The sequence below is a fragment of the Leucopleurus acutus genome (genome assembly GCF_964270905.1).
Source record: "Leucopleurus acutus genome assembly, chromosome: 19".
Classification (NCBI taxonomy): Eukaryota; Metazoa; Chordata; class Mammalia; order Artiodactyla; family Delphinidae; genus Leucopleurus; species Leucopleurus acutus.
The window spans coordinates 24779562-24791989 of NC_139161.1; positions in this window are offsets into that span (position 1 = coordinate 24779562).

Sequence of the window (12428 nt, forward strand, 5' to 3'; positions counted from 1 at the left end):
AATAATTAAATTATAGAAAAATTGATATATTAATTAGATGAAAAATAAAGATTTGGATAATAACCTTGATTTAGTAGATATCTGTGTTCTTGTAGGACTTTCCAAGGATAGACATTATTTTCAAATGTCCATGAAATAATTTAAAATTGCCTGTGTAATATATCGCAAAGGAAATTTCCATAAACTCCCCAGACTAGAAATCTTATGACCTAAACTGTCTGCAGAACATTAACACTAGAAATTAACAACAAATATAGCAAAAAAAATCTATTCACTTTAAAAGCAATTTAAAAACACTTTTTGAAATAGCTTTTAAGTTAAAGAGGAAATCAAAACTGAAATTTCATGTAATTTGTAGTTAAATAGGAAAGTAAAACTGAAACAACAGATTATTTTATTTTATCTTTTATTTATTTTTAAAAATTTTATTTATTCTTTGGCTGCACTGGGTCTTCGTTGCTGTGCACGGACTTTCTTTAGTTGCGGCCGGGGGGGCTACTCTTTGTGGTGGTGCGCAGGCTTCTCATTGTGGTGGCTTCTCTTGTTGCAGAGCACGGGCTCTAGCCGCGCGGGCTTCAGTAGTTGCAGCACGCGGGCTCAGTAGTTGCGGCACGCAGACCCTAGAGCTCGTGGGCTTCAATAGTTGCAGTGCGTGGGCTTCAGTAGTTGTGGCTCGTGGGCTCAGTAGTTGTGACTTTTGGGCTCTAGAGTGCAGGCTCAGTAGTTGTGGTGCATGGGCTTAGTTGCTCCGCAGCATGTGGGATCTTCCCGTACCAGGGCTTGAACCCATGTCCCCTGCACTGTCAGGAGGATTCTTAACCACTGCACCACCAGGGAAGTCCCAGATTATTTTAGAGTAATGACAATGTGGATGCTATAAAAAGTGATAGATGCAGAAAAAATGATAACTGGAGGAAAATTTATTAACCTAAACACATTTATTAGAAAATAAGAAAACCTGAAATGAAGTTATTAGAGCATTCAACTCAGGATGCTAGAAAAAGAGAAGCAAAATAAACCTAAGTAGAATGTAAGAACTGTTATTCATTCTTTATAGATACAACAGAAATTGATAAAATAAAAAACAAACATCAAGATGTCCAAAATCAAAAGCTGATGATTGACCAATAAAATAGATTAAAATTTTACAAGTCTGTGCAAGGGAAAAGGACTCAAACTGACAATATTAGAAATAAGAAGAAAACATGATTACAGAAACAGAGGTTATTAAAGAAGAGAATATTATGTACAACTGGATTAAATCTGTATTAAATTTAGATTTCTCAGGGAAAATATAAATTATCTCAATTGACTTAAAGATAGTATCAAACCTAAATAGACCACCAACCATGGAAAAAAGTTGGAAAAAAAAATAGTTTAAGGTCTACCCACAAAAAAGAGGCCAGGGTGGTCTTATGGTAAGATCTAACAAACTCATTCCATGAAGCTGGCATAATGCTGATACTATAGTAAGCAAGCATAGGACAGTAACAAAGAAAAAAGAAAACCAGGGCTTCCCTGGTGGCGCAGTGGTTAAGAGTCCACCTGCCGATGCAGGGGACACGGGTTCGTGTCCCGGTCCGGAAAGATCCCACATGCCGTGGAGTGGCTGGGCCCATGAGCCATGCCCGCTGAGCCTGGGCGTCTGGAGCCTGTGCTCTGCAACGGGAGAGGTCACAACAGTGAGAGGCCCACATACCGCAAAAAAAAAGAAAGAAAAAGAAAACCAAAGGCTAAATTTTTAAAATCCTAAATTAAATATTAGCAAATTGAATCAGCGTATTAAAAGTAATGCAAGGATGATTCAACATTAGGATATTTGTTAATGCAATTCACTACACTGATACACCAAAGAGGGGGGAAAATGATCATTTCAGTGGATACCAAAAAAAAAAAAGCCTTTGATAAAATCCAATACCTTTTTATGATTGGAAAAAACAATGACAACTTCTTTTAAGTGAAGTAGAGAAGGAAACATCCTGGATTTCCCTGGTGGTCCAGTGGTTAAGACTCTGCACTCCCAAAGCAGGGGACACAGGTTAGATACCTGGTCGGGGAACTAAGAGACCACGTGCTGCTCAGCGTGGCCAAAAAATTATTTTAAAAAAAAGAGAGAAGGAAACATCCTTAACTTGATAAAGTCTTCATCAGAAACCTACAGTAGTATTACTTAATGGTGAAGTATTAAAAGCATTTCCTTTAAAGTCAGGATTGAGATAAACCTAGTTGATACCATCATTATTATTAAACAAGCTTGGAGTACCTAGTCATTGTAATGAGAAAGAAAAGGAAATAAGAGGTATACATCAACATGTGAAGGGATAAAATGGCATTATTTACCAGTGATATGATTATTTATCCAGAACTTCTAAGGCCAACACCTTAAAAAATGATTGTGGCTTATGAAAGAGTTTAACAATGTGGTAAATTAGAAAATAAACATATGAAAAAAATCAATAGCTTTCCTATACAACAGCAATAATAAATTAGGAAATATAATAGAAAAAGGATATCATTTACATTAATAAAAAAACTATAAGGCACTTAGGAACAAATGAACAAATAATATACCTACACTGAATAAAACTATGAAACTTTATTGAAGGACATACAAATATTGAGTATGGAGAAACAGTTTATATTCCTGAATGAAAAGATTCAGTATTTAAAAGATATTAATTCTTCTTCAAATTAATCCCTATTGACATTCCAGCAGGACTTTTTATTTTATGAATATACTGGTTCCAACATTCATCTGGAAAAGAAATATATAAGAATCGCCAAGAACACTTTGAAATAGAAGTGTTTGAAATGAGAGGAGCACCTCCTGTTATATATCAAGACATACAACAAAGATATCAAAGATCTAATAATAAAAACTGTGGTATTGACGTAGGAATAACCAAATGGATGAGGAAACAAAACAGAGTCCTGAAATATATCCTAACTAAATAGGAGCTTAGTTTATAACAATGATGGCAATTATAATTTGTGGGGAAAATGGTGTTGGGACAACTGGCTATCAATTTTAGGGGGAAGAAGTTATAACACATCATACACAAAAATACCAGGTAGTTTAAAGATTAAAACATTTTTAAAGCTTAAAAGTCAATAAGAAATAAATATACAAACTTTAAAAAAATCTTCCTTTCTAAGGAAGGCGCAAATCCTAAAGCCATAAAGGAAAGATTAACAGATAGACTACAGATAAACAGATTTATCTCTTAACAAAAAGATTAACAGATAAGCATTTAAATCTTTGGTGTAACTAATTTTTTTAAGATAATTTTCTAAAATAATTTTTTTAAATTAATTAATTTATTTGGCTGCATTGGGTCTTAGTTGAGGCATGCGGGATCGTTAGTTATGGCATGCTAATACTTAGTTGCAGCATGTGGGATCTAGTTCCCTGACCAGGGATTGAACCTGGGCTGCCTGCATTGGGAGCATGGAGTCTTAGCCACTGGACCACCAGGGAAGTCCCTGGAATAACTAATTTTGATAAACAATATCAAAAGACAAATGACCAGCTGAGAAAAATTATTTGCACCTTGAGCAAAGAACAAAAGATTAATATTCATAATATATAAAGAACTTCTACAAATCAACAATGGAAAGATATATAAACCCAATGGAAATTGACCACAGTAAAACGGAACCATTCACTGAAGAAAAAAAATACAGCTTATTAATAAACACATAAAATGACATTCACTCTCACTAATAATATGGAAAACAAAAATGAAATAATGAGATATTTTATCTTGTCCACTGGTTTGACCGAACTTACTAAAAATTGCTAATTGTTGGCCAACGAGTGGGGGAAAGGGCATTCTTAACAGGAATTCAAATTGGTTAAGTATGAGGGTGAGGGTGAAAATTGATGCCATTTTGTAATGAGAACAAAAATGCCCACAAGTGTACGGAAAGATATATCTTTAAAGATACTTACTTGTAAAGACACTTACCGTTTAGAATTGTAAGGAAAATGGAAGTAGCTTAAATGTCCATCAATAAAGGATTGTTGAATAATGTTGATAAAGCTTGTACTTTGAAGTTGTTGATGAGATGAAGCCATATGGATGGCAGAAGATAACATGTACCAGGTATTGTTCTCTGTGCTTTACATCCATTTAATCCTCACAGAACTCCTCTGAGGAAGATACCATAATTTGTGCTATTTCACAGATGAGGGAGCTGAGGTGCAGTGGGATAAGTCATCCATCTAAGATCAAACAGCTGGTAAGTGGCAGAGCTGGGATTTGAACCCTCGGGGTCTGGCTCCAGAGCCTGTGGCTTGACCATGACCCTAAATCGTGCTTCCATAGGACTATGACTGGGAATTTAAGCAAGTATCAGAAAAATACTGAATAATCTCATTCTTATTAAAAGTGGAAAACATGTTTTGGTGCAGAGGAACAAGTGGTTACATTTGGTGAGTGGTGGCTTTGGAGTTGGGTGAAGGGGCACTTACGTCACTTTGATTCCATTCTTCGTATATTGCTTGAATTTTTCACAGTGAGCACTTACTTTTGCAATTCAAATATTAAATATATTTTAATATTTATTGTATATTATATATGATTTATAGTCTTAAATTATCTTTACATTTGGGGTTTACTTCTTTGTTTATATAGTGTTTGTTTCTAGAAGCTTCCTTCAGTTCAAACTCTTAGCTAGTAAAAATGAGAACAGAATGTTCATGCCTCATCTATCTGCCTACACTGCAAAAGCATTAATTTATCACTTTGGAAGAGATCTGATTTTGTGCATTTTTTTTTTTTTTTTTTTTGCGGTACGCGGGCCTCTCACTGTTGTGGCCTCTCCCGTTGCGGAGCACAGGCTCCGGACGCGCAGGCCCAGCGGCCGTGGCTCACGGGCCCAGCCGCTCCGCGGCACGCGGGATCCTCCCGGACCGGGGCACGAACCCGCATCCCCTGCATCGGCAGGCGGACGCTCAACCGCTGCGCCACCAGGGAAGCCCTGATTTTGTGCATTTTTAAATATCTATTTGTTACAAGAATTTCGTAAATGGTCTGGCTAAAATTTAACATACTCCCTAAAACAGAATTTGCCTTTTTGTTCCCAGCGTCTAGATTTCCCTTCCACAAGTTTTTTCTTTTTTAATGTTGGGGGTAGGAGTTTATTAATTAATTAATTTATTATTTTTGCTGTGTTGGGTCTTCGTTTCTGTGCGAGGGCTTTCTCTAGTTGCGGCGAGCGGGGGCCACTCTTCAGCGCGGTGCGCGGGCCTCTCACTGTTGCGGCCTCTCTTATTGCGGAGCACAGGCTCCAGACGCGCAGGCTCAGTAGTTGTGGCTCACGGGCCTAGTTGCTCCGCAGCATGTGGGATCCTCCCAGACCGGGGCTCGAACCTGTGTCCGCTCCATTAGCAGGCAGATTCTCAACCACCACCAGGGAAGCCCCCCACAGGTTTTTTGTGCGATGCCATGCTGGGTGCAGGGGCCGTGAGACTGAGCAAGCCCCAGGCTAGTGGGAGCCACAGATACTTCCCAAGCCAGAAACTGGGGCGCCATCTTGGCCACCCCTTTTGCTCACCTCGTCCCTATTTCCAACCTGCCACTGAGCCAGTCTAGTCCATCTACCACTCTCCAGGCCACTGAGCAACCCTTCGCTGAACCACTTCACCAGCTTCCTGCTGGCCCTCCTGCCATCACTCCTGCCCCCATCATTAACCCATTCTCCACTGCGCAGGTGAGAGATCTTTATAAAAAGCCAAGAGGACATGCTCCTACCTCTTACCCGCAGCACGATAAACCCAGCAGTGTTTCCCATTTCTCTTCAGTGAGACCAAAACTCTCACGGAGGTCTACAAGAGCCTTGGAGGACCTGGCCTGCCTGTCCAGCCACAGCCCAGAGCTTGCACGACCTTCCTCCACCCTCTTTTACTTCCTCATATATGCCAGGTTCCCTTTCACTTTGCTCAGTACTACTCATTCTGCCTGGAGCCTCTCACCAACCCCCTTCCCCACCTCTCCCCCAGACCTCATTAACCTCTACTTAGCTTCCAGCTGGTATTTCTCTTCTTCAGGAGAAGCTGTCCCAACCCTCACTATTAGAGCAAAGTCCTCCTCTTTACCTCCGTAACTCCCGTGTAGTTATTTACTCAACTGTCTGTAAGGTCCATAAGGGTAGGAGCCATGTCTATTTTGTTCCCTGTGGTATCCCTGGAAACAAACACAAAGCCTGACTCATCCAGGTGCTCAGTGAGCACTTGAGTGAATGAATGAATGAGTCAATGAATGAGTGATCCTGCTGCCTTAGCAGACAGATTGTGGGGCTGTTGGGGCATGGCGAGACTGTCTTTGCCTGGGGGGTGGGGAGGCATCACAGAGAAGAAGGAGGCCTTGAAGGGTGGGTATCACTTCACGGACAGGGAAGGGCAAAGGACATTCCAGACTTAGAAGCTGCAGAAGCCTGATGTAGACTCCACTGTGCTTGTCAAGTCACAGAGGGGAGAGGCAGAGATAAGTGCAATTGTGGGTGAGCTCAGCCTGGGAAGGGCTCTGCGTACCAAAACAGGACTTGACCTTTATTCTGCAGGTAATGGGGGAGACTGGGAAGGTTGTTAGGGAATGTCTCCCCTACTCCCTTCTTTCTTCCATCTCTCCTTCCCTGCTCTTCTTCTTTCTGGAGACAGGGAACCTCCAAGTACCAGACAGTAAGTCTTTGGATGGAAATAAAGTGACAAGGTGCTGTCAGGCCATTTGGCTCAAGGGACCCCTTTTCTTGGCCCTGTCCCCAGATGTATAAAGCAGAGCTAGCGTAGTTGAAAGAGGGAAAGTCACTCCCCAGGGCAACCACATTCTCGCAGAGAGGCCTGGGAGCCTCTGAAGCACCCAGGATGCTGAACCCCAAGAGTGGAGGCTAGAGGGAGGAGTTGAGAGGGCAGGTGTCCATCAGTGAGAATGACAAATTGATGAGGCCGCTGACAAGTGTCTGGGGAGGGTCCCTGAGGGTGTGCCACCTTCCGGTGTTTCTTCTGCATTGTAGCCTTTGCCACAAGGCCATTGAGGGGTTGAAGACCACAACTCCAGGACTCTGGCTCTGGGGCACAAACAATTTCCACCGTGTGCCTCTCTGAATAAGGTTGGTGAATAAGTGAGCTCAAGGTGCTACCACGGTCTGAGGATTTGCAGCCTCACCTTGAAATTACCAGTGTCCCAGGTGAGGGCACGAGCCTGAGGTGGGTTTGGGGAGACAAGTGCTCAGAGGGCCAGGCCTGCAGCCATTTCCAAGGGTTCAGACCCCTGCTCTCCTGGTACTTCTGCAGACATTTCAAACCCTTCAAAATGTTAAAACCATGGGACCTATTGGCTTCAACGTTCCCCACCCTGCTCTTTGGCCTTGAATTTGTACTTCAGTTCAACAGCATTCATTGAATGCCTGCTCTGTGCAAAGCCCTGTGCTAGGCTCTCAGTCATGAGGGTGAATAAGTCATGATCCTTGCTCTCAGGAGGCTTCCAGTCTAGTGAGGGGAACGGATACAAACAGAAACTTTCAGAACAATGTAAAGACCTCAGAAGAGGTCAAACTCTATGGACTCCACCTGACTTTTTACTTTCTTTATGTAACTGCCGTATATAATTCATGACCTAGAGGCTTGACCCAACATTTTATCATCTTTGCAATCCTTGGTTTTTTTTCCCTCCAGGACTCTTTTGGGGTTTGGGATCATTTTGCGTTGTTTGGCTACAAAGGTTAGATGTTCTTCAGTGTCTCCTCAAAATTTCCTCTGCATCATTGACCAGCTCTGTCTCCTCTGAGTTAGGTGTGCCCCATCCCCTCCTCACCTGGGAAAGACAGGCCTTTAACAGGTGAGCTGAAAACTGCTGAAGGAAGCAGCCAAGATGTGGCTTCTGAAGAGGAGAAAGAACATGGGGAGGGGGGGTGGGGGAGGGATGGATTGGGAGTTTGGGATTAGCAGGTGCAGACTATTATATACAGAATGGATAAACAACAAGGTCCCACTGTATAGTCCAGGTAACCATATTCAATATCCTGTGATAAACCATAATGGAAAAGCATATGAAAAAGAATATATATATGTATAACTGAATCACTTTGCTGTACAGCAGAAATTAACACAACATTGTAAATTAACTATACTTCAATTAAAAAAAAAGAAGAGCAGGCAGGAGGGTCCCTGGCCATAAATATGTCCTTGATAAGGTCCTACAATTTCAGTTAGAACTTTATGCCTTTGAAGATGGACGAGCCCTGAGAGGAATGACGCCTTAAATAAATCCTGACAACTTATCAACTCTAGTGGGGATGTGTCTACAACAGGGAGAGGCGGCCAGCTTTCTAGGCCCTCCTCATTCTCTAGATTTTGAGGTTGTTTCAGTTAGCTATTGCTTATTACTCTGTAACAAACCACAGCAAAACTTGGTGGCTCAAAACAATGGTTTATTGTATCTCACATGCTGGGGGTTGTCTCCTTGGGCAGTTCTGTTAGTCTCATCTCTGACCATTCACGTGGCCTCAGTCATCTGATTTGGGCTGGAGGGTTCAACATGGCCTTATTCACCTGCCTGGCAACTGACTCTGGTTGTCAGTCCTCCAAGTGGCCTCTCATCCTCCATTAGACTGACTGAAATTCATCAAGTTATGGTGGTCCCAAGGTTATGAGAAGGCAATAGGAGAAACTGGAAGACCCCTTTAGGCCTAAGCTCCGGAATTTGCACAGCATTATTTCTGCCATATTCTATTGGTCAAAAAAGGTCACGATTGGGCTTCCCTGGCGGCGCAGTGGTTGAGAGTCTGCCTGCCGATGCAGGGACACGGGTTCATGCCCTGGTACGGGAAGATGCCACATGCCGTGGAGTGGCTGGGCCCGTGAGCCATGGCCGCTGAGCTTGCGCGTCCGTAGCCTGTGCTCCACAATGGGAGAGGCCACAACAGTGAGAGGCCCGCGTACCGCAAAAAAAAAAAAGGTCACAAGGCCAGTCCATATTCAAGGGGATATCAACATAGAGTTGACCTCGATAAACAACAAGGTCCTGCTGTATAGCACAGGGAACTATATTCAATATCTTGTGATAAACCATAATGGAACAGAATATGAAAAAGAATATATGTATATGTATAACTGAGTCACTTTGCTGTACAGCAGTAATTAACACAACATTGTAATTCAACTATACTTCAGTAAAAAATAAATTTAAAAAAATAGCCTTGACCTTTTTGTGGGGAAGCAGCAATATCACACTGCACAGGGGGTGTGATTCATGGAGGCCAATATTCTAAACTCTACCACAGAGACCTAAAAGATGTAAAGTGTGAAGTGTTTGCTTCAGGACAGCAGGGTAGAGGAGTTGTAAGTTTCCTATTCTTCTATTTCCATGACCTTTTTAAAAAATTTTTTTATTATTTTTTTTTATTTACTTTTGGCTGCATTGGTCTTCATTGCTGTGCGCAGGCTTTCTCTAGTTGTGGGCAAGCGGGGGCTACTGTTCGCTGCAGTGCATGGGCTTCTCACTGCGGTGTCTTCTCTTGCTGTGGAGCATGGGCTCTAGGTGCGCAGGCTTCAGTAGTTGTGGCACGTGGGCTTGGTAGTTGTGGCGCATGGGCTCAGTAGTTGTGGCGCACGGGCTTAGTTGTTCTGCGGCACGTGGGATCTTCCTGGACCAGGGATCGAACCCATGTCACCTGCATTGGCAGGCTGATCCTTAACCACTGCACCACAAGGGACTTCCATGATCTTAACTAGGGTTCTGTTATCTTTTGTCAGCAAGAACAGCATACAAATCTAGTTCGCTTGACTCTACAAAGGCTGTCCAACTGCTACATAGTGCTCTTTGACCCTCTTCAGTTGCTAAAGCATGTTCTTCATGCCCAGCGATATACTGCTAAACTGGATGGGATGGGGGAACCCTGATTTGTAGCATTTGCCAGTTTCTGTGGTATAAATACTCCTACCATGGCTGGGCTTCCCTGGTGGCGCAGTGGTTGAGAGTCCGCCTGCTGATGCAGGGGACACGGGTTCGTGCCCCGGTCCGGGAAGATCCCACATGCCGCGGAGCGGCTGGGCCCGCTGAGCCTGCGCGTCCGGAGCCTGTGCTCCGCAGCGGGAGAGGCCACGGCAGTGAGAGGCCTGCGTATCGGAAAAGAAAAACAAAAAAACAAACTCCTACCATGGCTGATTTCAAGCTACTAATGTGACATCACTAAATGAGGAGTTTGGAATAGATACATATAATTGATTCTCAACCCTGTACAAGCCAGCTCCACACCTGTTCCTTATCTCTGGAATTTTCTAGAAAAAGTGAATACATATTTTTTAAAACCACGGAAAGCAAAAAGCATAAACCTTTCTTGGTGCCAAAATAATAAAATGTGTTAAGAAGACAGAGTCTTGTCTTGGAAAGTGAAGAATTCCACCACTATTAGGCAGTCTGTGGCAACACTGGAAACTAGATGGGATCTAAACAAACCTAGTGATACCTTTGTGTGGACATAGACAATTTCTGGAAGGGTACTCATGAAACTAGAGTGGTTATTTCTGGAGGTGATGGTGGGTGGAGGTGAGGGACCCATCTTCAGTTTTTTACAGTGAATTGCATTCAATTTATAATTAAATAATTAAAATTAAATAAGCATACATAGACTCATTGAACTTTACTGACTATTTGATTCAGGGAAACTTAATTCCAGATAAGTTAGGGAATTTGCCATGCTCAAGACTAGGACCCAGGTCTCCCCATCTGGGAATTCAAAATTCTTTCTCACAACCTTAGGGCTGCCCCACTCCATACAGTTACAAATGAGGAAGAGGTGATAATTGCACCACCAAAAGCGTGTGGAAATTTGGAGAGCCTTACCCTGAAGGACTGTGCACAGATCAGAAGGCAACCCACTGGGAGTAGCTTCCAGACTTGTCAGGCCATCAAAGGGCAACAGCACAGACCCGCTTGGGGACAGACGTACCCTGTGGCCCCAGAGGAAGTCCGACTCACTGCTAGTGTCATTTAACAGTGAAGTAAAGCAAGTTATGGAAATCCCTGATCTGTATCATTGGCCTGAAAGATACTCCTACCCAACCTGTTCTGGACTCTCTCCTTGGGAAACTTCATCACTGGTACTAAATCAACTGATTGTTTTGTTTTTTTGTGTTTTTTTGGAGAGTTTAGGTTTCTTTGATTTGTTTTCCCCTTTCTTGTGCCCATTTGCTTAAACAACCTTCGGGCTTCAACAAAGTAAGTATAAGGCCAGTCAAATGCAGTATGAAAACAAGCATCGATAAATTAATGAAAATAACACCCAAAGGGCAGCCTTATCTTGCATTGGGAAGAGGGAGACACTGCTTTTAGGAAAAGGTCTTGTCCTGTTCAGGATGAGCATGGGAGGAAGGTCAGGGAGAAGGAGTGTTAGCCGACCAAGGCAAATGGGGAACTGAAGGGAAAAACCTATCTGGAAACAAAACAAATCACTGCAATGCAGGCTCTCAGCTCAGAGCTGCATTCAGGGCCCACTGGGACGTGGTTGGAGCCCCTGTAGGGAGATTTCCTTTCCCAGGTTGGGCTGACAGAGAGAGGCCAAACCACCCAAGCACTTGGAGGTGAAACAGGTTCAGCTCAGCCTTCATACTTTTCTGGAAACATTCTGTATTTCCTACTTCATGTTTAGTTCTTTGGGTGTGCAGCCTCTTCCTTGTTGGGCAGAAGTCTCCTTAAGGGTGGTGTCCACATCTTGTCTGTCTTAGTATCTCTCTAAGTGCCTTTCACAGTGGCTCCTTCTTGGCAAGTGATCAGTAAACATGTCAAATGAAGGAATCAAATTCAAGGCAACAAATATATTGCAGATGGACTTGGCTAGCTGGTTTTGCGGGGAGTACTGGGCATGGGGAACTGGGAGTGGGTACAAAATAAAAGGTTAAATAAGATGATCAGGATATGTCCCTGCCTCAAAGAGCTTCCAGATAAATCGAAGAGACAGACTTTGACACGGATGTGGGTTAATTACCCATTTAGCTCCTTGCCCTGGGGCCTATTAATTTCCACAGACTGTGACCAAACTTGAGACACAGTCTTCTCCTTCTGTCCCTCACCCCCATGGGGCATCTCTAGACCAAACATAGGGGAACAGGAGAATGTGGGTGGAGGAAGTGCTGGATCCACGTCGCAGTGGCTGCGAGGGCTGATCTAAGCTCCAGCATTCCATGCAGGTCCCCAGCAACTGAGGACAAGGGCCAAGGCTGAAGTCCAGGGGCAAGGATGGTGCAGGGTATCTACTCAGAGGTGGGTAGGAGAAGGAGGATCCAGAAGGTGTGTTCCAGCCAAGGCCCTTAGAGAGTGCCAAGGGTTAACCTGGAGAAAGCCAGTTCAGGTGTCAGGTCCAAAGGGCAGGAGGAGGGCTGTACGTTGGAGAGGACCCAGGTGGCCCTGGAATGGAGTGGGAGCAGGCTG